We start from the raw sequence: 11,787 nt of genomic DNA, 5'->3' as shown, positions 1-11,787 counted from the left end.
TACCTAGCATAGAATTGATGCATACGGGATTGAAGGGTGACCAATATAACTTAATGCTATGGTTGGGTTTTACCTTAATGAACGTTAGTAGTTGCGGATGCTTGCTAATAGTTACAATCATAAGTGCATAGAATTCCAAGTCAGGGATGACATGCTAGCAGTGGCCTCTCCCACATAAAACTTGCTATCGGTCTAGTAAAGTAGTCAATTGCTTAGGGACAATTTCGCAACTCCTACCACCACTTTTCCGCACTCGCTATATTTACTTTATTGTGTCTTTATCTAAACAGCCCCTAGTTTTTATTTACGTGCTCTTTATTATCTTGCAAACCTATCCAAAAACACCTACAAAGTACTTCTAGTTTCATACTTGTTCTAGGTAAAGCGAACGTCAAGCGTGCGTCGAGTTGTATCGGTGGTCGATAGAACTTGAGGGAATATTTGTTCTACCTTTAGCTCCTCGTTTCGTTCGACACTCTTACTTATCGAAAGAGGCTACAATTGATCCCCTATACTTGTGGGTTATCAAGGCAAACTTTGATGGATTTTGGTGTCAAATGTGACAAAGTGCCTCTTTGGTGCGACAATGAAAGTGCAATCAAGATCATCGAGAATCCCGTTCAACACAGCAAGACCAAGCATATTGAGATTCGGCATCACTTCATTAGGGATCATGTGGCCAAGGGAAACATTGAATTACTCCATGTCAACACCGAGAATCAACTAGCCGATATCTTCACCAAGCCACTTGAAGAAGCAAGCTTCCGCGAGTTAAGGCATGAGCTAAATATCGTGGATATAAGTAACTTGGGTTGAAACTCTTGCTCATACACACATACCCATGTAATATCTTGTTTGGATGTGGGAACCTATGTAGGGGTAGCTAGTTCAACTCATGAACTATCTTATCCTACTAGTGCATAAATTGAACAAAACCTTTCACATTCGTCATTTTTAAATGACACTTGTGCTTCAAAGATGAGTATTGGTCTTGGGCCCAAGGTTCATATCTTCGCGATGCCATACCAAGTAAACTAAAACATGGTGGCTACGGCCACCGCCCTCTCTTCGAGGTTGGTTCGTCTTTTGTCTCTCTCTTGAGTTTTGTTTTCCTCGTGTGATTTCTCGTCGTTTCGAGGTTTGGAGTTTTTCATCTAGTGCAAGTGCCACTCATATACCTTTCTAGTAGAGTAGGGTTTCTCTTGCGACGAGTTCAAAAGTGAGATGGGAACGCATATTGAGTTCTGGTAAGGGTCTACACCCAGCCGGAACTCAATATGAAGTTGACTGTCAAAACCATCTGGGTAACCCCGTGCCCACGGGCTTGTACCGTGCGCACGGGGTCCCCGTGTGCACGGGCTTTTTATCCCCATGCGCATGGGGTGTGCAATTCCTGACTTAAACGAGGTGGGGCGTGGGGGGTTAGGGTTCATTCCCACCCAGTTGCCTCCCCACACCCCAGAAAACCTCCAGGTCGCCGCCGTCGCCTTCGTGCACCGTGAAGCCGTCCCTCTCCGTGGATCTCTCCAAGGATGGGGTCCTCCTCCGGTATGCCATCCGATCCCTTTCTCCTCCATTGGTTCTCTCCTTTCTAAGGGATCACCATTTTTCTAGATCGGTCCTCATTTTCTCGTGATGTAGAGTAAAACGTGGGTAGAAAATCAGTATAGCTTAACTAGGCACACTCACTCCCAGATTTCGATCTGGAAGTGGCTGCCGCTGGGAGACCCCCCGTGTGCACGGGCCTGTACTGTGCGCACGGGGCCCCGTGTCCATGGTGGTATGACCCCGTGCGCATGGGGTGTACAGAGATTTCTGACCATTTTTTGTTTTGTGTCACTCCATGCCATATCTTCGAGCACTTGCACTCATTCGTTTTGCGTGTGCTGTTTGGTTGGTTGTGTTTCTCAGACTCCGCTGACAAGGTAGCGGCCGCTCGTCGCAAGCGCAGTAAGGCAGGTGAAGATCGGTTGGTAGCAGCTTCTCGTCAGCCATCAGATGGGATTGGGCAGAGTTCTATGAATGCTAATCGTGCTCGTCATGCTGCGTCGAAGAAGCCCGTGATCGAAGCCTCTGATGATTCCGAGGATGAGTATGATTCTCAGGATGATGATCACTCTGAGGAAGAGCCTGCAGATGCATCTGATGATGATGATGATGTTGAGGAAGAAGGAGATGAGAGCCCAGTGGAACATGTTCTTCCAGGAGGTCGTAATGTCAAGAACCTTCCTCTCTCTAAGTGGACCAAGCCTGAACTTTGGGCTCGCAGGCAGAATTTCCCCTATGTGCCAAATACAGGTACAGGAAATGACCCAAGATTCAAGAATGATTTTTAGCACCGTGTGTTCTTTGAGCTGATCGTGACCAAGAAGAACAAGTTTTCCCCCCACTATAACATCCCAAATTTTCAATTTGGAATGTTATACATAGATCATCTTTGCATATCATGTTTTACTGCATTTTGACAAAATCCTTGATAAATCCTAAGCAACTCAAGGACCCTCGGAGAGAGTTGGGGATTTTCTCGAATTTTCTTATTTGATTTTTCAAACGAGGATTGGGATTTTAATTATTTTTCTCTCCGGAAAAATATTTCATTCTTGAAATAAACGAGAGGAGAAAACATGACTTCTCCAAAAATATTGAAATACTGGAGGAAAATTGTTAAAATCATTATTTGGAATTTATTTGGAATTTATTTGTAAATTTTATTGCATTTAAAATTATGCATGTTTTCAAAATATTTATTTTTGATTTTAAAAATGTTCACCCTATTCTAGATTTTCTAACTAGATGGGGAAAATTTATTTCATATTTTTTGATTTTTATTTATTTTTCTATGCATTTTTCTTCGCGGAACTTATTTAAAAAAAAATATAGACGCCCGCGCCGACTGGGCCAAAAGGCCCAGCCAACGGCCCGCCTCGCGGCGTCCTCTTCCCGCACGGCCGCCGGAGTCCGACCTCGCCACGACGCCGCCGCCGCCTCGGTTGCCCCTCCCCCAAGCCGCCCTCGCCCCCCCCCTCTCCTCCTCCCCCGAACGCCGCCGCCCGCCGCACCCGCCGCCCCGCCGCCGCACCCGCGCCGCGCCGCCGCCACTCGCCGCCCCTCGCCCGCCGAGCCCCGAGCCCCGCACCCCGCCCCGCCGGAGCCCCTCGCCGGAGTAGCCCCGTCAAGGTACTGCCTCACTGCCGTTTTGCGTTGACCGGTTTTTTTTTCTAAAAAAAACCCTTCGTTTAAAAAAAAACCCTAGATTGTTTTTTTTTTTGGTTTTCTTATTTTACGAGCGTTTACCGAACCGTTCGTTTTAACGAACGCGTTCGTCGGTTTTTCTCTGTTAACGAACGTCCGTTCTTTAACCGTTCGTCCGTTTTTCTTTTTCGGCGGATTATCTCGTTATTTTCTCAGATTCGATTTCTGATCGAATCTTCGTTTCTGTTTAACTTCTCGCTCGTTTATCGGAATCAGGTGATTCAAGCGCCTAGAGTTTTGTCTCAAAATTCTCTTTCCGTTTAACCTACTCAAACAAGTTTTTGCTACAGTAAAATTTGACCTAGATCTAGATTAGCAAACGAAGTTTCTTTCTTCCGCCGTTTGACTTTCGTTGCTTCTTTCGAGTTGATTTTTTTTGCAAACCGGAGTTCTTAAGTTGAACTTTCTGGTTGGATCTTTCATTCGAGTTTTACCTGTGCATTAGTTGAGTACTGATTGTATGCTTGTTTGTTTGCGATAGAGTACCCGGAGTGTGCCGCTTGTTACTTCGAATCGCTAGGTTTTGCGGATCATCAGCAAGGCAAGTAACACTTTGATCATACCCCGTTCATACCCAGTTTTATTGCATTAGATCTATTTCTTCAAACACATTGCATGATTAGGATCTAATAAACTATGGGTATTGGGAAGTAGATGAGGTAGTACCTATTACCTGTTTTCTATCAAACCCTTGGGAGTTACTTCTACGTTGCTTTTATTATTGCCATGCTATGCTCGTAGACGTGGATTGGGTTTGAGTGAAATTCATGACAGATGTGAGATTGTTAATTAATGGTTTACTTAAGGTGGCAACTTAAACTCACATCTGGGTGGATTGAGGTACCTGGGTATGCCAGGATTGCCTGTTTTTCTTTTGGACCGCCACCCAGGTTCAAAGGGATCATGAGATTTTTCATGCTAGAAACTTCCGTGTGCAGCCGCAAGCTATTATGGGCTCTAGCATAGTTGACTAAGTTGTGTGAACTCTTACAGTGGTAGACTAGCAGATGTAGGGGAAAGTAGGTGTAACGGTCTACCCATACGTAAGGTGCAAACACTTCTGAAAGACTGTGTCTTGGTCATCCGTTACTCAAACACCATGTAGTGCGAGTAATCCAACGGAGGAGATCAAGTCTTGTGGGAAAAGTGCACAAACCTCTGCAGAGTGTACAAACTGATCATGATTAGCCGTGTCCCCGGTTGTGGACAACTTGAGTATCTAGTACTTGGATTATCATGTGATTCTCAACACTATGTTACTTCTAATTAATTTTGTTGGGTTATTAATGACTTTTTAATTGGGATTGAGATGCTGTCAACCATCTCAATGTTTCACAACCACCATGATAGTTAAATAAAGTTATTCCTTTTGAAGTAGGATAAAATTGGCTTTTCGCAAAAATGTAACCATAGAGCTTTCCACCAGCCATTTATGCATGTAGTATAGCATTATTATTGTTCATTGCTCTCTATGTGTTACATTGCCAGCATATTCTATGTGCTGACCCGTTTTCGGGCTGCAACGTTTCATGTTGCAGACTTTTCAGACGACGAGTAAGGTGCCTTAGGTCGGGGTCTTATACTCAGTGATGCCGCTGGAGTTGATGGACTCACTATTCTTCCAAGTCTTCCGCTGTTATCGTTTTTAGATGGCCTTAAGCCATGTTTATCATACTTAGTCTCTATGGAGATATCCGATGTAATAAGTGTGTGATTGCTACTCTGTTATAAATCCTCCATTTGTACTGTGCGTGTCAGCATTACTGATCCAGGGATGACACTGGTGCACAGCAGCACAGGCCATTTGAGGTCTGGTCGCTACAAAGTTGGTATCAGAGCACACGCTGACTGTAGGACACGACCACTAAGCTTAAGCCCTAGAAAAACTTCTCTCTTCTCATTTCTGACTCCTCTCCACTTTCTACTCCTTTAGGAATGGCGAATGCAAGGAGCAAGTTCATGCAACCAGATGAAGACACGCCGTTTGGACGACATTTGAAGGAAGTCACCAAGTACTTGAACATAGGAATACCAAGCATCACCGGAACCTAGAACGCTACATTACCTGAAGAGGAGAGCTGGAAGATTCAAGTTATCATTCCAGGAAGGACGTTTGCGCCAATTACGGAACCCATAAGATTGATTTTGAAGCACCAACTTGGAGCTTAGGGAAGAGCATGGCCGCACATATCGCCATGGGACGCATTGGAGAAGTCTACCACCAGGAGCTTAAGGATACGATTTATCAAATTTGTGGACGTCGAGACGCGCAATGGGAGATGATCAAGACCAAGAAGGATGGATCAATTGCAGCTTTCATCCAGGAGCAAAACCAACATATTCGACGCCAGGAAAATCAGATGTGCACGGACAAGGAAGAACTGAAGAAGGCATTTACGAAGATCAAGGAACTCCAGGAAGAACTCAAGACTACACGTGAAGATTATTTGGAGGAAATCAACGCACTAGTCGGGAAGATTGACGACCTGGAGAAGAAGATTGGAGTATCCGTGGGAAATCCAGTACCAGAAGCAGAAGTCGACGAATGCACTTGTCCGGATAACTACATCATCATCGACGACACCGACTCGGAACCAAGTGAAGACGAATGGATTGATGAAGCTGGAGCAGACATCATGGATTCTTCAACGGATCAGAATTTTTAGTAGACTACCATATCAGTAGTAGTTTTCCCCTATTTAGTAGTATAGTTCAAGCACTTTGTAACGCTAGTTAGATCGTTTGTTTTGCCTTGTTTGGATTGATTGAGTGATATTGATTGAATTTGTCTCATGAGCATATGGGTAGTGTTTTCTCTCTAGACCTCATTCTATTCTTAATTCTCATCTTTTCTAAACCTATAAGATGCCTCCGAGACGCGACCCCGGATTTGTTTTCCCGCCAGAGATCACCCAGTTGATTCAACAACAGAATGCCTTGATGCAAGTGTTAGTTCAGAACCAAGGCAACAACAACAACAACAACCCACCGCCACCACCACCTGTTGATCACTTAGCCCGTTTCTTAAGGCTAAACCCGCCGGTGTTTTCCAGTAGCACCGAGCCGATTGTAGCAGATGATTGGCTCCGCAAAGTTGGAAGGGAGTTGACCACTGCAGGATGCACAGATGCGGAAAGAGTGCGTTTTGCCGCACATCAGCTTGATGGACCCGCAGCATCATGGTGGGAGAATTATACAGCCACACACCCTATTGACACTGTCACATGGGACCAGTTTCAGCAAGCTTTCCGTACAGCTCATGTTTCAGCAGGAGCTATGGCTATGAAGAAGCGCGAGTTTCGTAACCTACGCCAAGGAGGACGCACCGTAGGCCAGTATGTGGAGGAATTCAGTAAGCTAGCACGTTATGCAGCAGATGACGTTGCTACAGATGCAGCCAAGCAGGAAAAGTTTCTGGAAGGACTGAATGACGAGCTGAGTATGCAGTTGATGGTAGCAACCTTCAACAACTACCAGGAGCTGGTAGATAGAGCTCTCATGATTGAAGGGAAGCAACAGCAGATTGAAAACCGCAAGAGGAAGTATGGACAAGGGAAGTACAACTCACGAGCCCAGCAGAAGCCCCGTTTTACCCCGAAGCCGGGAGGACAGTTTCAGCATACCCATGGAGGAGGTAGTTCGCACAACCATAATGGCTCTAAAAATGGGAATGGGAATGGAGGAAGCAACGGACAGAACCGCACCAACCCATCTACCCCAGCCAAGAGGGACCTGAGCCAAGTCACTTGTTTTAAGTGCCAGAAGAATGGACATTATGCCAACGAATGTCCCGAAGCCCAAAATGGAAATGGCAATGGAAGCTCTGGGAAGAAGCCGAACCCGTTCAACAAAGGACATGTGAACCACGTGAGCGTGGAAGAGGTTGAAGCTCAGCCTGATGCAGTAATAGGTAAGTTTTTGGTTAAGTCATTTACTGCAACTGTTCTTTTCGATACTGGTGCATCGCATTCATACATATCAAGGGGATTCGTGAATAAGTTTAAGATGTCCACCAAAGTTCTCAGAAACCCTATGTTAGTAACCTCGCCAGGAGCAGAGTATATGGCCACCCAAGGATGTTTTCAGATACCATTGGCCATTGGTAGGCATGTTTTCCCCTCAGACCTCATTGTTTTGGAATCGCAAGGTTTGGATGTGATTTTGGGAATGGATTGGCTATCATTGTATGGAGGAAACATCGATTGTGCCAGCAAGACGATTTTGCTTACCACCCCGGAAGGAAAAAGGATCAAGTATGTATCCCGACATATGCCGAAGAGGACTCAAGTAAATTCCTTATCAGGAGTTGTACAGGAGGAAGTACCAGTGGTGAAGGACTATCCGGATGTATTTCCAGAAGAGTTGCCAGGCATGCCACCAGATAGAGACATTGAGTTCTTGATTGAACTTTTGCCAGGCACAGGGCCAATATCTAAGAGACCGTACAGGATGCCCGCTAAGGATTTGGAGGAAATTAAGAAACAGATCAAGGAGTTACTGGATAAAGGCTATATTCGCCCAAGTTCGTCACCTTGGGGATCACCCGTACTTCTAGTGGAGAAGAAAGATGGATCACTAAGGATGGTTGTTGATTACCGAGGATTGAATGAAGTGACCATCAAAAACAAGTACCCACTGCCGATGATAAATGATTTGTTTGACCGCCTGCAAGGAGCTAAAGTATTTTCCAAGATCGATCTACGATCAGGATACCATCAGTTAAAGATTCGAGAGCAGGATATACCCAAGACGGCATTTACCACCAGATATGGATTGTATGAGTATACCGTTATGTCTTTTGGACTGACTAACGCACCTGCCTATTTCATGAACCTGATGAACAAAGTGTTTATGGAGTTTTTGGATAAGTTCGTCGTGGTGTTCATTGATGATATTTTAATCTTTTCCAAGGATGAAGAAGAGCATGAGGAGCATTTACGATTGGTACTTGAGAAGCTCAGAGAACATCAGCTATATGCCAAGTTCAGCAAATGTGAGTTTTGGTTGAAGGAAGTTGGATTCCTTGGACACGTTATTTCTGGAGAAGGAATAGCAGTAGACCCTGCCAAGGTTGACACAGTGACAAGTTGGGAATCACCCACGACAGTTGGAGAAATCCGGAGTTTTCTTGGACTTGCAGGATACTACCGGAGATTTATCGAGAATTTCTCAAGGATTGCTAAGCCCATGACTGAGCTATTGAAGAAGGACACCAAATTTAATTGGACTGAGGAATGTGAAGCTAGTTTCCAGGAGTTAAAGAAACGATTGGTTACATCACCAGTGTTGATACTGCCAGATCAATGCAAGGACTATGAAGTCTATTGCGACGCTTCTCGTCAAGGACTTGGAGCAGTGCTTATGCAGGAAGGAAGAGTTGTTTCGTATGCTTCACGACAACTTAAACCCCATGAGAAGAATTATGCTACACATGATTTGGAATTAGCAGCCGTGGTGCATGCATTGAAGACATGGAGACATTTTCTCATCGGAAACCATTGTGAGGTGTACACGGATCACAAGAGTTTGAAGTATATTTTCACGCAGAAGGAGTTAAATCTCAGACAGAGGAGATGGTTGGAGCTCATCAAGGATTATGATATGAGACTGCATTATCACCCCGGAAAGGCTAACGTAGTAGCAGACGCGTTGAGCCGCAAGAGTCATGTCAACAACATCAAGACAGGAGAGTTACCTCAGGAGTTAGCCGAGGATCTACGCGAGCTATGTTTGGAGATAGTCCCTAGAGGCTATTTAGCGACATTGGAGATTCAGTCTACCTTGATGGAAAGGATCAGAGAAGCTCAGAAGACAGACAAGGAGATTGAAGAGATAAAGGAAAAGTTGAGTAAAGGAAAAGCCAAGGGATTTCGTGAAGATGAGCACGATACCTTATGGTTTGAGGACCGCGTATATGTGCCAAATGATCCGGAGATCAGGAAGTTGATTTTGCAAGAAGCCCATGATTCACCGTACTCGATTCACCCAGGGAATACCAATATGTATTTGGATTTGAAGAATACTTTCTGGTGGACCGGAATGAAGAAGGATATTGCGGAGTATGTAGCAGTTTGTGATGTATGTCAGAGAGTGAAGGCAGAGCATCAGAAGCCAGCAGGATTGCTGCAGCCATTGCCGATACCCGAATAGAAGTGGGATAAAATAGGCATGGATTTTATCACAGGATTACCAAGGACCCGTTCAGGCTATGACTCGATATGGGTTGTAGTCGATCGTTTGACGAAAGTGGCTCATTTCATTCCAGTAAAGACCACTTATACCAGTGCTAAGTTGGCAAAGATATACATGACCAGGATAGTATGTTTGCATGGAGTTCCGAGGACCATTGTATCAGACAGAGGAACCCAGTTTACCTCGAAGTTTTGGAAGCAGTTACATGAAACATTGGGAACCAGGCTGGAATTTAGTACAGCATTTCACCCGCAGACAGATGGACAAACTGAAAGAGTCAACCAGATTTTGGAGGACATGTTAAGAGCATGTGCGCTAGATTATGGATCTAGTTGGGACGACAATTTGCCATATGCGGAGTTTTCTTATAACAACAGTTATCAAACCAGTTTGAAGATGGCCCCTTTCGAAGCTTTGTACGGAAGGAGGTGTAGAACACCGTTGTTGTGGGACGAAGTTGGAGATCGTCAGTTGTTTGGACCAGATTTGATTAAGGAGTCTGAACTGAAAGTGAAGTTGATTCGCGATAGGCTCAAGGTAGCCCAGTCCAGGCAGAAGAGTTATGCTGATTCTAAACGCAAGGAGACAGTTCATGAAATCGGAGACAGAGTGTATCTTCGAGTATCACCACTTCGTGGAGTGAAGCGCTTTGGAGTTAAGGGAAAGTTAGCGCCTCGTTTTATTGGACCATACAGAGTGTTGGAACGTATGGGAGAAGTTGCCTATAAGTTGGAATTGCCCGAAGGATTGTCTAGAGTACATGATGTATTTCATGTTTCACAGTTGAAGAAGTGCCACACAGAGATGGCTGAGATACCACTGAGAGATACCGTGCCACTGGAAGCGATCCAGTTGGAAAGTGATTTGACTTATGAGGAGAAACCAGTTAAGATTCTCGAGTATGCCAGCCGAGTTACCCGCAGCAAGGTTATCAAGTTTTGCAAGGTTCAGTGGAGTCACCACACAGAAGATGAGGCCACCTGGGAGCGAGAGGAAGATCTACGGAAAAACCACTCCCACCTGTTTTCTAGCCAACCCGAATCTCGAGGGCGAGATTCATCTTAAGGGGGGTAGGTTTGTAACATCCCAAATTTTCAATTTGGAATGTTATACATAGATCATCTTTGCATATCATGTTTTACTGCATTTTGACAAAATCCTTGATAAATCCTAAGCAACTCAAGGACCCTCGGAGAGAGTTGGGGATTTTCTCGAATTTTCTTATTTGATTTTTCAAACGAGGATTGGGATTTTAATTATTTTTCTCTCCGGAAAAATATTTCATTCTTGAAATAAACGAGAGGAGAAAACATGACTTCTCCAAAAATATTGAAATACTGGAGGAAAATTGTTTAAATCATTATTTGGAATTTATTTGGATTTTATTTGTAAATTTTATTGCATTTAAAATTATGCATGTTTTCAAAATATTTATTTTTGATTTTAAAAATGTTCACCCAATTCTAGATTTTCTAACTAGACGGGGAAAATTTATTTCATATTTTTCTGATTTTTATTTATTTTTCTATGCATTTTTCTTCGCGGAACTTATTTAAAAAAATATATAGACGCCCGCGCCGACTGGGCCAAAAGGCCCAGCCGACGGCCCGCCTCGCGGCGTCCTCTTCCCGCACGGCCGCCGGAGTCCGACCTCGCCACGACGCCGCCGCCGCCTCGGTTGCCCCTCCCCCAAGCCGCCCTCGCCCCCCCCCCCCTCCATATATAGCCCCCCCTCTCCTCCTCCCCCGAACGCCGCCGCCCGCCGCACCCGCCGCCCCGCCGCCGCCCGCACGCGCCGCCGCTCGCCGAGCCCCGCGCCGCCGCCACTCGCCGCCCCGCCGCCGCCCCTCGCCCGCCGAGCCCCGAGCCCCGCACCCCGCCCCGCCGGAGCCCCTCGCCGGAGTAGCCCCGTCGAGGTACTGCCTCACTGCCGTTTTGCGTTGACCGGTTTTTTTTTCTAAAAAAAAACCCTTCGTTTAAAAAAACCCTAGATTGGTTTTTTTTTGTTTTCTTATTTTACGAGCGTTCACCGAACCGTTCGTTTTAACGAACGCGTTCGTCGGTTTTTCTCTGTTAACGAACGTCCGTTCTTTAACCGTTCGTCCGTTTTTCTTTTTCGGCGGATTATCTCGTTATTTTCTCAGATTCGATTTCTGATCGAATCTTCGTTTCTGTTTAACTTCTCGCTCGTTTATCGGAATCAGGTGATTCAAGCGCCTAGAGTTTCGTCTCGAAATTCTCTTTTCGTTTAACCTACTCAAACAAGTTTTTGCTACAGTAAAATTTGACCTAGATCCAGATTAGCAAACGAAGTTTCTTTCTTCCGCCGTTTGACTTTCGTTG

Source organism: Aegilops tauschii, chromosome 6, assembly GCF_002575655.3.
Source record: "Aegilops tauschii subsp. strangulata cultivar AL8/78 chromosome 6, Aet v6.0, whole genome shotgun sequence".
NCBI classification, from domain to species: domain Eukaryota; kingdom Viridiplantae; phylum Streptophyta; class Magnoliopsida; order Poales; family Poaceae; genus Aegilops; species Aegilops tauschii.
This window is presented reverse-complemented; position numbering follows the sequence as displayed.